Source organism: Staurois parvus, unplaced genomic scaffold, assembly GCF_062004578.1.
Source record: "Staurois parvus isolate SC_StPar_1 unplaced genomic scaffold, SC_StPar_1.0 ptg002155l, whole genome shotgun sequence".
In the NCBI taxonomy this organism is placed as follows: domain Eukaryota; kingdom Metazoa; phylum Chordata; class Amphibia; order Anura; family Ranidae; genus Staurois; species Staurois parvus.
The window spans coordinates 19,208-35,620 of NW_028319951.1; the positions used below are offsets into that span (position 1 = coordinate 19,208).

At 47.7% G+C, this 16,413-nt stretch overlaps 23 non-coding genes across 23 annotated transcripts; all 23 read right to left on the reverse strand.

Moving 5' to 3' along the window:
* Positions 1-22: 22 nt before the first annotated feature.
* Positions 23-94, reverse strand: TRNAQ-UUG (transfer RNA glutamine (anticodon UUG)). Its single transcript has one exon. It is a non-coding gene; the product is annotated as a tRNA-Gln (tRNA).
* A 486-nt stretch (positions 95-580) lies between these two features.
* On the reverse strand, positions 581-652 carry TRNAD-GUC (transfer RNA aspartic acid (anticodon GUC)). Its single transcript has one exon. It is a non-coding gene; the product is annotated as a tRNA-Asp (tRNA).
* A 215-nt stretch (positions 653-867) lies between these two features.
* TRNAQ-CUG (transfer RNA glutamine (anticodon CUG)) lies at positions 868-939 on the reverse strand. The gene has a single exon. It is a non-coding gene; the product is annotated as a tRNA-Gln (tRNA).
* Positions 940-1,421: 482 nt separating this feature from the next.
* TRNAD-GUC (transfer RNA aspartic acid (anticodon GUC)) lies at positions 1,422-1,493 on the reverse strand. Its single transcript has one exon. It is a non-coding gene; the product is annotated as a tRNA-Asp (tRNA).
* Positions 1,494-2,334: 841 nt separating this feature from the next.
* On the reverse strand, positions 2,335-2,406 carry TRNAQ-UUG (transfer RNA glutamine (anticodon UUG)). The gene has a single exon. It is a non-coding gene; the product is annotated as a tRNA-Gln (tRNA).
* Positions 2,407-2,874: 468 nt separating this feature from the next.
* TRNAD-GUC (transfer RNA aspartic acid (anticodon GUC)) lies at positions 2,875-2,946 on the reverse strand. Its single transcript has one exon. It is a non-coding gene; the product is annotated as a tRNA-Asp (tRNA).
* A 215-nt stretch (positions 2,947-3,161) lies between these two features.
* TRNAQ-CUG (transfer RNA glutamine (anticodon CUG)) lies at positions 3,162-3,233 on the reverse strand. Its single transcript has one exon. It is a non-coding gene; the product is annotated as a tRNA-Gln (tRNA).
* Positions 3,234-4,628: 1,395 nt separating this feature from the next.
* On the reverse strand, positions 4,629-4,700 carry TRNAQ-UUG (transfer RNA glutamine (anticodon UUG)). Its single transcript has one exon. It is a non-coding gene; the product is annotated as a tRNA-Gln (tRNA).
* Positions 4,701-5,185: 485 nt separating this feature from the next.
* TRNAD-GUC (transfer RNA aspartic acid (anticodon GUC)) lies at positions 5,186-5,257 on the reverse strand. The gene has a single exon. It is a non-coding gene; the product is annotated as a tRNA-Asp (tRNA).
* A 215-nt stretch (positions 5,258-5,472) lies between these two features.
* Positions 5,473-5,544, reverse strand: TRNAQ-CUG (transfer RNA glutamine (anticodon CUG)). The gene has a single exon. It is a non-coding gene; the product is annotated as a tRNA-Gln (tRNA).
* A 1,396-nt stretch (positions 5,545-6,940) lies between these two features.
* On the reverse strand, positions 6,941-7,012 carry TRNAQ-UUG (transfer RNA glutamine (anticodon UUG)). The gene has a single exon. It is a non-coding gene; the product is annotated as a tRNA-Gln (tRNA).
* A 770-nt stretch (positions 7,013-7,782) lies between these two features.
* On the reverse strand, positions 7,783-7,854 carry TRNAQ-CUG (transfer RNA glutamine (anticodon CUG)). Its single transcript has one exon. It is a non-coding gene; the product is annotated as a tRNA-Gln (tRNA).
* A 483-nt stretch (positions 7,855-8,337) lies between these two features.
* TRNAD-GUC (transfer RNA aspartic acid (anticodon GUC)) lies at positions 8,338-8,409 on the reverse strand. The gene has a single exon. It is a non-coding gene; the product is annotated as a tRNA-Asp (tRNA).
* Positions 8,410-9,250: 841 nt separating this feature from the next.
* TRNAQ-UUG (transfer RNA glutamine (anticodon UUG)) lies at positions 9,251-9,322 on the reverse strand. The gene has a single exon. It is a non-coding gene; the product is annotated as a tRNA-Gln (tRNA).
* Positions 9,323-9,788: 466 nt separating this feature from the next.
* Positions 9,789-9,860, reverse strand: TRNAD-GUC (transfer RNA aspartic acid (anticodon GUC)). Its single transcript has one exon. It is a non-coding gene; the product is annotated as a tRNA-Asp (tRNA).
* Positions 9,861-10,075: 215 nt separating this feature from the next.
* TRNAQ-CUG (transfer RNA glutamine (anticodon CUG)) lies at positions 10,076-10,147 on the reverse strand. Its single transcript has one exon. It is a non-coding gene; the product is annotated as a tRNA-Gln (tRNA).
* Positions 10,148-11,542: 1,395 nt separating this feature from the next.
* Positions 11,543-11,614, reverse strand: TRNAQ-UUG (transfer RNA glutamine (anticodon UUG)). Its single transcript has one exon. It is a non-coding gene; the product is annotated as a tRNA-Gln (tRNA).
* A 471-nt stretch (positions 11,615-12,085) lies between these two features.
* Positions 12,086-12,157, reverse strand: TRNAD-GUC (transfer RNA aspartic acid (anticodon GUC)). Its single transcript has one exon. It is a non-coding gene; the product is annotated as a tRNA-Asp (tRNA).
* Positions 12,158-12,372: 215 nt separating this feature from the next.
* On the reverse strand, positions 12,373-12,444 carry TRNAQ-CUG (transfer RNA glutamine (anticodon CUG)). The gene has a single exon. It is a non-coding gene; the product is annotated as a tRNA-Gln (tRNA).
* Positions 12,445-13,839: 1,395 nt separating this feature from the next.
* TRNAQ-UUG (transfer RNA glutamine (anticodon UUG)) lies at positions 13,840-13,911 on the reverse strand. The gene has a single exon. It is a non-coding gene; the product is annotated as a tRNA-Gln (tRNA).
* Positions 13,912-14,400: 489 nt separating this feature from the next.
* On the reverse strand, positions 14,401-14,472 carry TRNAD-GUC (transfer RNA aspartic acid (anticodon GUC)). The gene has a single exon. It is a non-coding gene; the product is annotated as a tRNA-Asp (tRNA).
* A 215-nt stretch (positions 14,473-14,687) lies between these two features.
* On the reverse strand, positions 14,688-14,759 carry TRNAQ-CUG (transfer RNA glutamine (anticodon CUG)). Its single transcript has one exon. It is a non-coding gene; the product is annotated as a tRNA-Gln (tRNA).
* A 1,396-nt stretch (positions 14,760-16,155) lies between these two features.
* TRNAQ-UUG (transfer RNA glutamine (anticodon UUG)) lies at positions 16,156-16,227 on the reverse strand. Its single transcript has one exon. It is a non-coding gene; the product is annotated as a tRNA-Gln (tRNA).
* Positions 16,228-16,413: the final 186 nt, after the last annotated feature.

A 16,413-nucleotide genomic window follows, 5' to 3' on the forward strand; every position in this document is an offset into this window, starting at 1 on the left:
GCAGTAGGCAGTGTGAAAAATGAGGTCCCACCGAGATTTGAACTCGGATTGCTGGATTCAAAGTCCAGAGTGCTAACCATTACACCATATAACCACCGGCTCTACCTCACTTGGCTAGGCCCCGTTGTTTAAAGGTCTTCTTTCCCTTAGATGTCCTTCTTTCCTTCTGATGTTTCCGTATGTCTACATGGGCGTTGGTTAACTTCTGTCCCATTTCACCCCACAGGACCAACTAGTCTAGCAAATTTTCCCTTGGCCATCTAGCAGCACTTTGACATCTATAATTGATGAACCAAGGGGCAGGAACGTAGACGCTGCCATCCCAAGGTTTCTGGGGCCAAAAGTGGGATGGCGCCAATCACCACCGTGCAGGAGTAGACACCAAGCTTGTTGAGAAATTTGGAGATGACTAGTTGTGGGAGAAATGACTAAGCCAGCGTCGGTTTCACCATAAGAATGATTTGTAGAATGCCCAGGTTGTGCAAATGTGAGCTCAAAGCTCCCTCTTGAAAGAGCATTCAAGGACTTGAAGTTGAGCGTGGTGAGTTAAGCGTGCTGCTAAGTGGGTAGAAAAAGCCATCTCCCCGTCGGGGAATCGAACCCCGGTCTCCCGCGTGACAGGCGGGGATACTCACCACTATACTAACGAGGACCACATGAAAGTCTTTCTTTTTCACCACCACCATCTTTTTCGTGCAGCAAGACATACGGTTGTGGATTTTCTTTTTTCCAAGAACTGGCTTTATTATTAGTTTGCTTAGCAATCGCTAGGTCCTGGGCTCTCCTTTTCCCACACATCCTGCTTTTCCCAGTGGCCTTTGTGTCAGTAAGACACAAGTTGCCAAGCAGTAGACAGTGTGAAAAGAAAGGTCCCACCGAGATTTGAACTCGGATCGCTGGATTCAGAGTCCAGAGTGCTAACCATTACACCATGGAACCTTTGGATCCGTACTGCTTGGCCAGGCCCAATTGTTTAGACTTTTTTTTTCCCCCTCACATGTCCTCCTTGTGATCTTTGCGTATGTCTACATGGGCATTGGTTAACTTCTGTCCCATTTCACCCCACAGGACCGACCAGTCTAGCAAATTTTCCCTTGGCCATCTAGCAGCACTTTGACATCTATACTTGATGAAGCAAAGGGCATGAACTTAGATGCTGCCATCCCAAGGTTTCTGGGGTCAAAAGTGGGATGGCACCAATCAGCAGCGTGCAGAAGTAAACACCAAGCTTGTTGAGAAATGTGGAGCTGACTAGATGTGGGAGAAATGACTAAGCCAGCGTCCGGGTGGCCATAAGATTGATTTGTACAATCCCCAGGTTGTGCAAATGTGAGCTCAAAGCTCCCTCTTGAAAGAGCATTCAAGGACTTGAGTTGAGCGTGGTGAGTTAGGCGTGCTGCTAAGTGGGTAGAAAAAGCCATCTCCCCGTCGGGGAATCGAACCCCGGTCTCCCGCGTGACAGGCGGGGATACTCACCACTATACTAACGAGGACCACATGAAAGGGTTTTTTTTGCACCACCGCCATCACCATCTTTTTTTGTGCAGGAGAACATACGGTTGTGGATTTTCATTTGTCCAAGAACTCGCTGTATTATTAGTTTGCTTAGCCATCGCTAGGTCCTGGGCTCTCCTTTTCCCACACATCCTCTCCCAGTAACCCACATTTTTCTTTGATTCCTTTTGAGGAGACACTCCTTTTCCCTTACTATCCCCTCCCAGAAACCCTCCTTTCTCCTTGCATCCTCTTCCAGAGAATGGCTTGTCCTCTCACTTGCTTTCTTAGTAGACTCTTGTCTTCCCTTCTTTTCTCTCCCAAAGACACCTTTTTCTTCTCACTTCTTGCCCCGGAGTCCTTCCTTCCCCCTTTTGAATATTCACCAGGAATGCAGGTGTGCCCTTACCCGCCCCTGGGAGCAAAAGAGATAGCTACCAATGTTGCCTTCTTTTAGGGAGCTCTTCTCTTCATCAGCCTGCCCAGCTAGCTGACGTGAAGCTTTACGTCTCTGCTGTAAACCCAAGCAAAACTCCAAGTTGTCCGGATTTCAACTTGGACAAAGAGAAGCCAATGGATTAGGAATGCGTGACCTTAAAGAGCCCTTCTTTCAATAGTCCTTTCTCATGTCCTTCTTTCCCGGAGCTTTTCTCCAAATGAGAGAGCCACGCAATATTAGCTGAAAGTTTGAGTCTATGGATAGCGATCTGTGGAGCTTATGTCCCAAAGTAGCTGTGGTCAGTAGCTTGCTAAGCATCTATGTTTTCAGCAGCTGCTTTTCTGAGTGGCCTTTGTGTCAGTAAGACGCAAGATGCGAAGCAGTAGGCAGTGTGAAAAATGAGGTCCCACCGAGATTTGAACTCGGATTGCTGGATTCAAAGTCCAGAGTGCTAACCATTACACCATGGAACCACCGGCTCTACCTCACTTGGCTAGACCCCGTTGTTTAAAGGTCTTTTTTCCCCCCAGATGTCCTTCTTTCCTTCTGATGTTTCCGTATGTCTACATGGGCGTTGGTTAACTTCTGTCCCATTTCACCCCACAGGACCAACTAGTCTAGCAAATTTTCCCTTGGCCATCTAGCAGCACTTTGACATCTATAATTGATGAACCAAGGGGCAGGAACGTAGACGCTGCCATCCCAAGGTTTCTGGGGCCAAAAGTGGGATGGCGCCAATCACCACCGTGCAGGAGTAGACACCAAGCTTGTTGAGAAATTTGGAAATGACTAAGCCAGCGTCGGTTTCACCATAAGAATGATTTGTAGAATGCCCAGGTTGTGCAAATGTGAGCTCAAAGCTCCCTCTTGAAAGAGCATTCAAGGACTTGAAGTTGAGCGGGGTGAGTTAAGCGTGCTGCTAAGTGGGTAGAAAAAGCCATCTCCCCGTCGGGGAATCGAACCCCGGTCTCCCGCGTGACAGGCGGGGATACTCACCACTATACTAACGAGGACCACATGAAAGTCTTTCTTTTTCACCACCACCATCTTTTTCGTGCAGCAAGACATACGGTTGTGGATTTTCTTTTTTCCAAGAACTGGCTTTATTATTAGTTTGCTTAGCAATCGCTAGGTCCTGGGCTCTCCTTTTCCCACACATCCTGCTTTTCCCAGTGGCCTTTGTGTCAGTAAGACACAAGTTGCCAAGCAGTAGACAGTGTGAAAAGGAAGGTCCCACCGAGATTTGAACTCGGATCGCTGGATTCAGAGTCCAGAGTGCTAACCATTACACCATGGAACCTTTGGATCCGTACTGCTTGGCCAGGCCCAATTGTTTAGACTTTTTTTTTCCCCCTCACATGTCCTCCTTGTGATCTTTGCGTATGTCTACATGGGCATTGGTTAACTTCTGTCCCATTTCACCCCACAGGACCGACCAGTCTAGCAAATTTTCCCTTGGCCATCTAGCAGCACTTTGACATCTATACTTGATGAAGCAAAGGGCATGAACTTAGATGCTGCCATCCCAAGGTTTCTGGGGTCAAAAGTGGGATGGCACCAATCAGCAGCGTGCAGAAGTAAACACCAAGCTTGTTGAGAAATGTGGAGCTGACTAGATGTGGGAGAAATGACTAAGCCAGCGTCCGGGTGGCCATAAGATTGATTTGTACAATCCCCAGGTTGTGCAAATGTGAGCTCAAAGCTCCCTCTTGAAAGAGCATTCAAGGACTTGAGTTGAGCGTGGTGAGTTAGGCGTGCTGCTAAGTGGGTAGAAAAAGCCATCTCCCCTTCGGGGAATCGAACCCCGGTCTCCCGCGTGACAGGCGGGGATACTCACCACTATACTAACGAGGACCACATGAAAGGGGTTTTTTTGCCCCACCGCCATCACCATCTTTTTTTGTGCAGGAGAACATACGGTTGTGGATTTTCATTTGTCCAAGAACTCGCTGTATTATTAGTTTGCTTAGCCATCGCTAGGTCCTGGGCTCTCCTTTTCCCACACATCCTCTCCCAGTAACCCACATTTTTCTTTGATTCCTTTTGAGGAGACACTCCTTTTCCCTTACTATCCCCTCCCAGAAACCCTCCTTTCTCCTTGCATCCTCTTCCAGAGAATGGCTTGTCCTCTCACTTGCTTTCTTAGTAGACTCTTGTCTTCCCTTCTTTTCTCTCCCAAAGACACCTTTTTCTTCTCACTTCTTGCCCCGGAGTCCTTCCTTCCCCCTTTTGAATATTCACCAGGAATGCAGGTGTGCCCTTACCCGCCCCTGGGAGCAAAAGAGATAGCTACCAATGTTGCCTTCTTTTAGGGAGCTCTTCTCTTCATCAGCCTGCCCAGCTAGCTGACGTGAAGCTTTACGTCTCTGCTGTAAACCCAAGCAAAACTCCAAGTTGTCCGGATTTCAACTTGGACAAAGAGAAGCCAATGGATTAGGAATGCGTGACCTTAAAGAGCCCTTCTTTCAATAGTCCTTTCTCATGTCCTTCTTTCCCGGAGCTTTTCTCCAAATGAGAGAGCCACGCAATATTAGCTGAAAGTTTGAGTCTATGGATAGCGATCTGTGGAGCTTATGTCCCAAAGTAGCTGTGGTCAGTAGCTTGCTAAGCATCTATGTTTTCAGCAGCTGCTTTTCTGAGTGGCCTTTGTGTCAGTAAGATGCAAGTTGCGAAGCAGTAGGCAGTGTGAAAAAAGAGGTCCCACCGAGATTTGAACTCGGATTGCTGGATTCAAAGTCCAGAGTGCTAACCATTACACCATGGAACCACCGGCTCTACCTCACTTGGCTAGGCCCCGTTGTTTAAAGGTCTTTTTTCCCCAGATGTCCTTCTTTCCTTCTGATGTTTCCGTATGTCTACATGGGCGTTGGTTAACTTCTGTCCCATTTCACCCCACAGGACCAACTAGTCTAGCAAATTTTCCCTTGGCCATCTAGCAGCACTTTGACATCTATAATTGATGAACCAAGGGGCAGGAACGTAGACGCTGCCATCCCAAGGTTTCTGGGGCCAAAAGTGGGATGGCGCCAATCACCACCGTGCAGGAGTAGACACCAAGCTTGTTGAGAAATTTGGAGATGACTAGTTGTGGGAGAAATGACTAAGCCAGCGTCGGTTTCACCATAAGAATGATTTGTAGAATGCCCAGGTTGTGCAAATGTGAGCTCAAAGCTCCCTCTTTAAAGAGCATTCAAGGACTTGAAGTTGAGCGTGGTGAGTTAAGCATGCTGCTAAGTGGGTAGAAAAAGCCATCTCCCCGTCGGGGAATCGAACCCCGGTCTCCCGCGTGACAGGCGGGGATACTCACCACTATACTAACGAGGACCACATGAAAGTCTTTCTTTTTCACCACCACCATCTTTTTCGTGCAGCAAGACATACGGTTGTGGATTTTCTTTTTTCCAAGAACTGGCTTTATTATTAGTTTGCTTAGCAATCGCTAGGTCCTGGGCTCTCCTTTTCCCACACATCCTGCTTTTCCCAGTGGCCTTTGTGTCAGTAAGACACAAGTTGCCAAGCAGTAGACAGTGTGAAAAGGAAGGTCCCACCGAGATTTGAACTCGGATCGCTGGATTCAGAGTCCAGAGTGCTAACCATTACACCATGGAACCTTTGGATCTGTACTGCTTGGCCAGGCCCAATTGTTTAGACTTTTTTTTTTCCCCCTCACATGTCCTCCTTGTGATCTTTGCGTATGTCTACATGGGCATTGGTTAACTTCTGTCCCATTTCACCCCACAGGACCGACCAGTCTAGCAAATTTTCCCTTGGCCATCTAGCAGCACTTTGACATCTATACTTGATGAAGCAAAGGGCATGAACTTAGATGCTGCCATCCCAAGGTTTCTGGGGTCAAAAGTGGGATGGCACCAATCAGCAGCGTGCAGAAGTAAACACCAAGCTTGTTGAGAAATGTGGAGCTGACTAGATGTGGGAGAAATGACTAAGCCAGCGTCCGGGTGGCCATAAGATTGATTTGTACAATCCCCAGGTTGTGCAAATGTGAGCTCAAAGCTCCCTCTTGAAAGAGCATTCAAGGACTTGAGTTGAGCGTGGTGAGTTAGGCGTGCTGCTAAGTGGGTAGAAAAAGCCATCTCCCCGTCGGGGAATCGAACCCCGGTCTCCCGCGTGACAGGTGGGGATACTCACCACTATACTAACGAGGACCACATGAAAGGGTTGTTTTTGCACCACCGCCATCACCATCTTTTTTTGTGCAGGAGAACATACGGTTGTGGATTTTCATTTGTCCAAGAACTCGCTGTATTATTAGTTTGCTTAGCCATCGCTAGGTCCTGGGCTCTCCTTTTCCCACACATCCTCTCCCAGTAACCCACATTTTTCTTTGATTCCTTTTGAGGAGACACTCCTTTTCCCTTACTATCCCCTCCCAGAAACCCTCCTTTCTCCTTGCATCCTCTTCCAGAGAATGGCTTGTCCTCTCACTTGCTTTCTTAGTAGACTCTTGTCTTCCCTTCTTTTCTCTCCCAAAGACACCTTTTTCTTCTCACTTCTTGCCCCGGAGTCCTTCCTTCCCCCTTTTGAATATTCACCAGGAATGCAGGTGTGCCCTTACCCGCCCCTGGGAGCAAAAGAGATAGCTACCAATGTTGCCTTCTTTTAGGGAGCTCTTCTCTTCATCAGCCTGCCCAGCTAGCTGACGTGAAGCTTTACGTCTCTGCTGTAAACCCAAGCAAAACTCCAAGTTGTCCGGATTTCAACTTGGACAAAGAGAAGCCAATGGATTAGGAATGCGTGACCTTAAAGAGCCCTTCTTTCAATAGTCCTTTCTCATGTCCTTCTTTCCCGGAGCTTTTCTCCAAATGAGAGAGCCACGCAATATTAGCTGAAAGTTTGAGTCTATGGATAGCGATCTGTGGAGCTTATGTCCCAAAGTAGCTGTGGTCAGTAGCTTGCTAAGCATCTATGTTTTCAGCAGCTGCTTTTCTGAGTGGCCTTTGTGTCAGTAAGACGCAAGATGCGAAGCAGTAGGCAGTGTGAAAAATGAGGTCCCACCGAGATTTGAACTCGGATTGCTGGATTCAAAGTCCAGAGTGCTAACCATTACACCATGGAACCACCGGCTCTACCTCACTTGGCTAGACCCCGTTGTTTAAAGGTCTTTTTTCCCCCCAGATGTCCTTCTTTCCTTCTGATGTTTCCGTATGTCTACATGGGCGTTAACTTCTGTCCCATTTCACCCCACAGGACCAACTAGTCTAGCAAATTTTCCCTTGGCCATCTAGCAGCACTTTGACATCTATAATTGATGAACCAAGGGGCAGGAACGTAGACGCTGCCATCCCAAGGTTTCTGGGGCCAAAAGTGGGATGGCGCCAATCACCACCGTGCAGGAGTAGACACCAAGCTTGTTGAGAAATTTGGAGATGACTAGTTGTGGGAGAAATGACTAAGCCAGCGTCGGTTTCACCATAAGAATGATTTGTAGAATGCCCAGGTTGTGCAAATGTGAGCTCAAAGCTCCCTCTTGAAAGAGCATTCAAGGACTTGAAGTTGAGCGGGGTGAGTTAAGCGTGCTGCTAAGTGGGTAGAAAAAGCCATCTCCCCGTCGGGGAATCGAACCCTGGTCTCCCGTGTGACAGGCGGGGATACTCACCACTATACTAACGAGGACCACATGAAAGTCTTTCTTTTTCACCACCACCATCTTTTTCGTGCAGCAAGACATACGGTTGTGGATTTTCTTTTTTCCAAGAACTGGCTTTATTATTAGTTTGCTTAGCAATCGCTAGGTCCTGGGCTCTCCTTTTCCCACACATCCTGCTTTTCCCAGTGGCCTTTGTGTCAGTAAGACACAAGTTGCCAAGCAGTAGACAGTGTGAAAAGGAAGGTCCCACCGAGATTTGAACTCGGATCGCTGGATTCAGAGTCCAGAGTGCTAACCATTACACCATGGAACCTTTGGATCTGTACTGCTTGGCCAGGCCCAATTGTTTAGACTTTTTTTTTTCCCCCTCACATGTCCTCCTTGTGATCTTTGCGTATGTCTACATGGGCATTGGTTAACTTCTGTCCCATTTCACCCCACAGGACCGACCAGTCTAGCAAATTTTCCCTTGGCCATCTAGCAGCACTTTGACATCTATACTTGATGAAGCAAAGGGCATGAACTTAGATGCTGCCATCCCAAGGTTTCTGGGGTCAAAAGTGGGATGGCACCAATCAGCAGCGTGCAGAAGTAAACACCAAGCTTGTTGAGAAATGTGGAGCTGACTAGATGTGGGAGAAATGACTAAGCCAGCGTCCGGGTGGCCATAAGATTGATTTGTACAATCCCCAGGTTGTGCAAATGTGAGCTCAAAGCTCCCTCTTGAAAGAGCATTCAAGGACTTGAGTTGAGCGTGGTGAGTTAGGCGTGCTGCTAAGTGGGTAGAAAAAGCCATCTCCCCGTCGGGGAATCGAACCCCGGTCTCCCGCGTGACAGGCGGGGATACTCACCACTATACTAACGAGGACCACATGAAAGGGGTTTTTTTGCACCACTGCCATCACCATCTTTTTTTGTGCAGGAGAACATACGGTTGTGGATTTTCATTTGTCCAAGAACTCGCTGTATTATTAGTTTGCTTAGCCATCGCTAGGTCCTGGGCTCTCCTTTTCCCACACATCCTCTCCCAGTAACCCACATTTTTCTTTGATTCCTTTTGAGGAGACACTCCTTTTCCCTTACTATCCCCTCCCAGAAACCCTCCTTTCTCCTTGCATCCTCTTCCAGAGAATGGCTTGTCCTCTCACTTGCTTTCTTAGTAGACTCTTGTCTTCCCTTCTTTTCTCTCCCAAAGACACCTTTTTCTTCTCACTTCTTGCCCCGGAGTCCTTCCTTCCCCCTTTTGAATATTCACCAGGAATGCAGGTGTGCCCTTACCCGCCCCTGGGAGCAAAAGAGATAGCTACCAATGTTGCCTTCTTTTAGGGAGCTCTTCTCTTCATCAGCCTGCCCAGCTAGCTGACGTGAAGCTTTACGTCTCTGCTGTAAACCCAAGCAAAACTCCAAGTTGTCCGGATTTCAACTTGGACAAAGAGAAGCCAATGGATTAGGAATGCGTGACCTTAAAGAGCCCTTCTTTCAATAGTCCTTTCTCATGTCCTTCTTTCCCGGAGCTTTTCTCCAAATGAGAGAGCCACGCAATATTAGCTGAAAGTTTGAGTCTATGGATAGCGATCTGTGGAGCTTATGTCCCAAAGTAGCTGTGGTCAGTAGCTTGCTAAGCATCTATGTTTTCAGCAGCTGCTTTTCTGAGTGGCCTTTGTGTCAGTAAGACGCAAGATGCGAAGCAGTAGGCAGTGTGAAAAATGAGGTCCCACCGAGATTTGAACTCGGATTGCTGGATTCAAAGTCCAGAGTGCTAACCATTACACCATGGAACCACCGGCTCTACCTCACTTGGCTAGGCCCCGTTGTTTAAAGGTCTTTTTTCCCCAGATGTCCTTCTTTCTTTCTGATGTTTCCGTATGTCTACATGGGCGTTGGTTAACTTCTGTCCCATTTCACCCCACAGGACCAACTAGTCTAGCAAATTTTCCCTTGGCCATCTAGCAGCACTTTGACATCTATAATTGATGAACCAAGGGGCAGGAACGTAGACGCTGCCATCCCAAGGTTTCTGGGGCCAAAAGTGGGATGGCGCCAATCACCACCGTGCAGGAGTAGACACCAAGCTTGTTGAGAAATTTGGAAATGACTAAGCCAGCGTCGGTTTCACCATAAGAATGATTTGTAGAATGCCCAGGTTGTGCAAATGTGAGCTCAAAGCTCCCTCTTGAAAGAGCATTCAAGGACTTGAAGTTGAGCGTGGTGAGTTAAGCGTGCTGCTAAGTGGGTAGAAAAAGCCATCTCCCCGTCGGGGAATCGAACCCCGGTCTCCCGCGTGACAGGCGGGGATACTCACCACTATACTAACGAGGACCACATGAAAGTCTTTCTTTTTCACCACCACCATCTTTTTCGTGCAGCAAGACATACGGTTGTGGATTTTCTTTTTTCCAAGAACTGGCTTTATTATTAGTTTGCTTAGCAATCGCTAGGTCCTGGGCTCTCCTTTTCCCACACATCCTGCTTTTCCCAGTGGCCTTTGTGTCAGTAAGACACAAGTTGCCAAGCAGTAGACAGTGTGAAAAGGAAGGTCCCACCGAGATTTGAACTCAGATCGCTGGATTCAGAGTCCAGAGTGCTAACCATTACACCATGGAACCTTTGGATCTGTACTGCTTGGCCAGGCCCAATTGTTTAGACTTTTTTTTTCCCCCTCACATGTCCTCCTTGTGATCTTTGCGTATCTCTACATGGGCATTGGTTAACTTCTGTCCCATTTCACCCCACAGGACCGACCAGTCTAGCAAATTTTCCCTTGGCCATCTAGCAGCACTTTGACATCTATACTTGATGAAGCAAAGGGCATGAACTTAGATGCTGCCATCCCAAGGTTTCTGGGGTCAAAAGTGGGATGGCACCAATCAGCAGCGTGCAGAAGTAAACACCAAGCTTGTTGAGAAATGTGGAGCTGACTAGATGTGGGAGAAATGACTAAGCCAGCGTCCGGGTGGCCATAAGATTGATTTGTACAATCCCCAGGTTGTGCAAATGTGAGCTCAAAGCTCCCTCTTGAAAGAGCATTCAAGGACTTGAGTTGAGCGTGGTGAGTTAGGCGTGCTGCTAAGTGGGTAGAAAAAGCCATCTCCCCGTCGGGGAATCGAACCCCGGTCTCCCGCGTGACAGGTGGGGATACTCACCACTATACTAACGAGGACCACATGAAAGGGTTGTTTTTGCACCACCGCCATCACCATCTTTTTTTGTGCAGGAGAACATACGGTTGTGGATTTTCATTTGTCCAAGAACTCGCTGTATTATTAGTTTGCTTAGCCATCGCTAGGTCCTGGGCTCTCCTTTTCCCACACATCCTCTCCCAGTAACCCACATTTTTCTTTGATTCCTTTTGAGGAGACACTCCTTTTCCCTTACTATCCCCTCCCAGAAACCCTCCTTTCTCCTTGCATCCTCTTCCAGAGAATGGCTTGTCCTCTCACTTGCTTTCTTAGTAGACTCTTGTCTTCCCTTCTTTTCTCTCCCAAAGACACCTTTTTCTTCTCACTTCTTGCCCCGGAGTCCTTCCTTCCCCCTTTTGAATATTCACCAGGAATGCAGGTGTGCCCTTACCCGCCCCTGGGAGCAAAAGAGATAGCTACCAATGTTGCCTTCTTTTAGGGAGCTCTTCTCTTCATCAGCCTGCCCAGCTAGCTGACGTGAAGCTTTACGTCTCTGCTGTAAACCCAAGCAAAACTCCAAGTTGTCCGGATTTCAACTTGGACAAAGAGAAGCCAATGGATTAGGAATGCGTGACCTTAAAGAGCCCTTCTTTCAATAGTCCTTTCTCATGTCCTTCTTTCCCGGAGCTTTTCTCCAAATGAGAGAGCCACGCAATATTAGCTGAAAGTTTGAGTCTATGGATAGCGATCTGTGGAGCTTATGTCCCAAAGTAGCTGTGGTCAGTAGCTTGCTAAGCATCTATGTTTTCAGCAGCTGCTTTTCTGAGTGGCCTTTGTGTCAGTAAGACGCAAGATGCGAAGCAGTAGGCAGTGTGAAAAATGAGGTCCCACCGAGATTTGAACTCGGATTGCTGGATTCAAAGTCCAGAGTGCTAACCATTACACCATGGAACCACCGGCTCTACCTCACTTGGCTAGACCCCGTTGTTTAAAGGTCTTTTTCCCCCCCCCCAGATGTCCTTCTTTCCTTCTGATGTTTCCGTATGTCTACATGGGCGTTGGTTAACTTCTGTCCCATTTCACCCCACAGGACCAACTAGTCTAGCAAATTTTCCCTTGGCCATCTAGCAGCACTTTGACATCTATAATTGATGAACCAAGGGGCAGGAACGTAGACGCTGCCATCCCAAGGTTTCTGGGGCCAAAAGTGGGATGGCGCCAATCACCACCGTGCAGGAGTAGACACCAAGCTTGTTGAGAAATTTGGAAATGACTAAGCCAGCGTCGGTTTCACCATAAGAATGATTTGTAGAATGCCCAGGTTGTGCAAATGTGAGCTCAAAGCTCCCTCTTGAAAGAGCATTCAAGGACTTGAAGTTGAGCGTGGTGAGTTAAGCGTGCTGCTAAGTGGGTAGAAAAAGCCATCTCCCCGTCGGGGAATCGAACCCCGGTCTCCCGCGTGACAGGCGGGGATACTCACCACTATACTAACGAGGACCACATGAAAGTCTTTCTTTTTCACCACCACCATCTTTTTCGTGCAGCAAGACATACGGTTGTGGATTTTCTTTTTTCCAAGAACTGGCTTTATTATTAGTTTGCTTAGCAATCGCTAGGTCCTGGGCTCTCCTTTTCCCACACATCCTGCTTTTCCCAGTGGCCTTTGTGTCAGTAAGACACAAGTTGCCAAGCAGTAGACAGTGTGAAAAGGAAGGTCCCACCGAGATTTGAACTCAGATCGCTGGATTCAGAGTCCAGAGTGCTAACCATTACACCATGGAACCTTTGGATCTGTACTGCTTGGCCAGGCCCAATTGTTTAGACTTTTTTTTTCCCCCTCACATGTCCTCCTTGTGATCTTTGCGTATCTCTACATGGGCATTGGTTAACTTCTGTCCCATTTCACCCCACAGGACCGACCAGTCTAGCAAATTTTCCTTTGGCCATCTAGCAGCACTTTGACATCTATACTTGATGAAGCAAAGGGCATGAACTTAGATGCTGCCATCCCAAGGTTTCTGGGGTCAAAAGTGGGATGGCACCAATCAGCAGCGTGCAGAAGTAAACACCAAGCTTGTTGAGAAATGTGGAGCTGACTAGATGTGGGAGAAATGACTAAGCCAGCGTCCGGGTGGCCATAAGATTGATTTGTACAATCCCCAGGTTGTGCAAATGTGAGCTCAAAGCTCCCTCTTGAAAGAGCATTCAAGGACTTGAGTTGAGCGTGGTGAGTTAGGCGTGCTGCTAAGTGGGTAGAAAAAGCCATCTCCCCGTCGGGGAATCGAACCCCGGTCTCCCGCGTGACAGGTGGGGATACTCACCACTATACTAACGAGGACCACATGAAAGGGTTTTTTTTGCACCACCGCCATCACCATCTTTTTTTGTGCAGGAGAACATACGGTTGTGGATTTTCATTTGTCCAAGAACTCGCTGTATTATTAGTTTGCTTAGCCATCGCTAGGTCCTGGGCTCTCCTTTTCCCACACATCCTCTCCCAGTAACCCACATTTTTCTTTGATTCCTTTTGAGGAGACACTCCTTTTCCCTTACTATCCCCTCCCAGAAACCCTCCTTTCTCCTTGCATCCTCTTCCAGAGAATGGCTTGTCCTCTCACTTGCTTTCTTAGTAGACTCTTGTCTTCCCTTCTTTTCTCTCCCAAAGACACCTTTTTCTTCTCACTTCTTGCCCCGGAGTCCTTCCTTCCCCCTTTTGAATATTCACCAGGAATGCAGGTGTGCCCTTACCCGCCCCTGGGAGCAAAAGAGATAGCTACCAATGTTGCCTTCTTTTAGGGAGCTCTTCTCTTCATCAGCCTGCCCAGCTAGCTGACGTGAAGCTTTACGTCTCTGCTGTAAACCCAAGCAAAACTCCAAGTTGTCCGGATTTCAACTTGGACAAAGAGAAGCCAATGGATTAGGAATGCGTGACCTTAAAGAGCCCTTCTTTCAATAGTCCTTTCTCATGTCCTTCTTTCCCGGAGCTTTTCTCCAAATGAGAGAGCCACGCAATATTAGCTGAAAGTTTGAGTCTATGGATAGCGATCTGTGGAGCTTATGTCCCAAAGTAGCTGTGGTCAGTAGCTTGCTAAGCATCTATGTTTTCAGCAGCTGCTTTTCTGAGTGGCCTTTGTGTCAGTAAGATGCAAGATGCGAAGCAGTAGGCAGTGTGAAAAATGAGGTCCCACCGAGATTTGAACTCGGATTGCTGGATTCAAAGTCCAGAGTGCTAACCATTACACCATGGAACCACCGGCTCTACCTCACTTGGCTAGACCCCGTTGTTTAAAGGTCTTTTTTCCCCCCCCAGATGTCCTTCTTTCCTTCTGATGTTTCCGTATGTCTACATGGGCGTTGGTTAACTTCTGTCCCATTTCACCCCACAGGACCAACTAGTCTAGCAAATTTTCCCTTGGCCATCTAGCAGCACTTTGACATCTATAATTGATGAACCAAGGGGCAGGAACGTAGACGCTGCCATCCCAAGGTTTCTGGGGCCAAAAGTGGGATGGCGCCAATCACCACCGTGCAGGAGTAGACACCAAGCTTGTTGAGAAATTTGTAGATGACTAGTTGTGGGAGAAATGACTAAGCCAGCGTCGGTTTCACCATAAGAATGATTTGTAGAATGCCCAGGTTGTGCAAATGTGAGCTCAAAGCTCCCTCTTGAAAGAGCATTCAAGGACTTGAAGTTGAGCGTGGTGAGTTAAGCGTGCTGCTAAGTGGGTAGAAAAAGCCATCTCCCCGTCGGGGAATCGAACCCCGGTCTCCCGCGTGACAGGCGGGGATACTCACCACTATACTAACGAGGACCACATGAAAGTCTTTCTTTTTCACCACCACCATCTTTTTCGTGCAGCAAGACATACGGTTGTGGATTTTCTTTTTTCCAAGAACTGGCTTTATTATTAGTTTGCTTAGCAATCGCTAGGTCCTGGGCTCTCCTTTTCCCACACATCCTGCTTTTCCCAGTGGCCTTTGTGTCAGTAAGACACAAGTTGCCAAGCAGTAGACAGTGTGAAAAGGAAGGTCCCACCGAGATTTGAACTCGGATCGCTGGATTCAGAGTCCAGAGTGCTAACCATTACACCATGGAACCTTTGGATCTGTACTGCTTGGCCAGGCCCAATTGTTTAGACTTTTTTTTTTCCCCCTCACATGTCCTCCTTGTGATCTTTGCGTATGTCTACATGGGCATTGGTTAACTTCTGTCCCATTTCACCCCACAGGACCGACCAGTCTAGCAAATTTTCCCTTGGCCATCTAGCAGCACTTTGACATCTATACTTGATGAAGCAAAGGGCATGAACTTAGATGCTGCCATCCCAAGGTTTCTGGGGTCAAAAGTGGGATGGCACCAATCAGCAGCGTGCAGAAGTAAACACCAAGCTTGTTGAGAAATGTGGAGCTGACTAGATGTGGGAGAAATGACTAAGCCAGCGTCCGGGTGGCCATAAGATTGATTTGTACAATCCCCAGGTTGTGCAAATGTGAGCTCAAAGCTCCCTCTTGAAAGAGCATTCAAGGACTTGAGTTGAGCGTGGTGAGTTAGGCGTGCTGCTAAGTGGGTAGAAAAAGCCATCTCCCCGTCGGGAAATCGAACCCCGGTCTCCCGCAAGACAGGCGGGGATACTCACCACTATACTAACGAGGACCACATGAAAGGGTTTTTTTTGCACCACCGCCATCACCATCTTTTTTTGTGCAGGAGAACATACGGTTGTGGATTTTCATTTGTCCAAGAACTCGCTGTATTATTAGTTTGCTTAGCCATCGCTAGGTCCTGGGCTCTCCTTTTCCCACACATCCTCTCCCAGTAACCCACATTTTTCTTTGATTCCTTTTGAGGAGACACTCCTTTTCCCTTACTATCCCCTCCCAGAAACCCTCCTTTCTCCTTGCATCCTCTTCCAGAGAATGGCTTGTCCTCTCACTTGCTTTCTTAGTAGACTCTTGTCTTCCCTTCTTTTCTCTCCCAAAGACACCTTTTTCTTCTCACTTCTTGCCCCGGAGTCCTTCCTTCCCCCTTTTGAATATTCACCAGGAATGCAGGTGTGCCCTTACCCGCCCCTGGGAGCAAAAGAGATAGCTACCAATGTTGCCTTCTTTTAGGGAGCTCTTCTCTTCATCAGCCTGCCCAGCTAGCTGACGTGAAGCTTTACGTCTCTGCTGTAAACCCAAGCAAAACTCCAAGTTGTCTGGATTTCAACTTGGATAAAGAGAAGCCAATGGATTAGGAATGCGTGACCTTAAAGAGCCCTTCTTTCAATAGTCCTTTCTCATGTCCTTCTTTCCCGGAGCTTTTCTCCAAATGAGAGAGCCACGCAATATTAGCTGAAAGTTTGAGTCTATGGATAGCGATCTGTGGAGCTTATGTCCCAAAGTAGCTGTGGTCAGTAGCTTGCTAAGCATCTATGTTTTCAGCAGCTGCTTTTCTGAGTGGCCTTTGTGTCAGTAAGACGCAAGTTGCGAATCAGTAGGCAGTGTGAAAAATGAGGTCCCACTGAGATTTGAACTCGGATTGCTGGATTCAAAGTCCAGAGTGCTAACCATTACACCATGGAACCACCGGCTCTACCTCACTTGGCTAGACCCCGTTGTTTAAAGATCTTTTTTCCCCCCAGATGTCCTTCTTTCCTTCTGATGTTTCCGTATGTCTACATGGGCGTTGGTTAACTTCTGTCCCATTTCACCCCACAGGACCAACTAGTCTAGCAAATTTTCCCTTGGCCATCTAGCAGCACTTTGACATC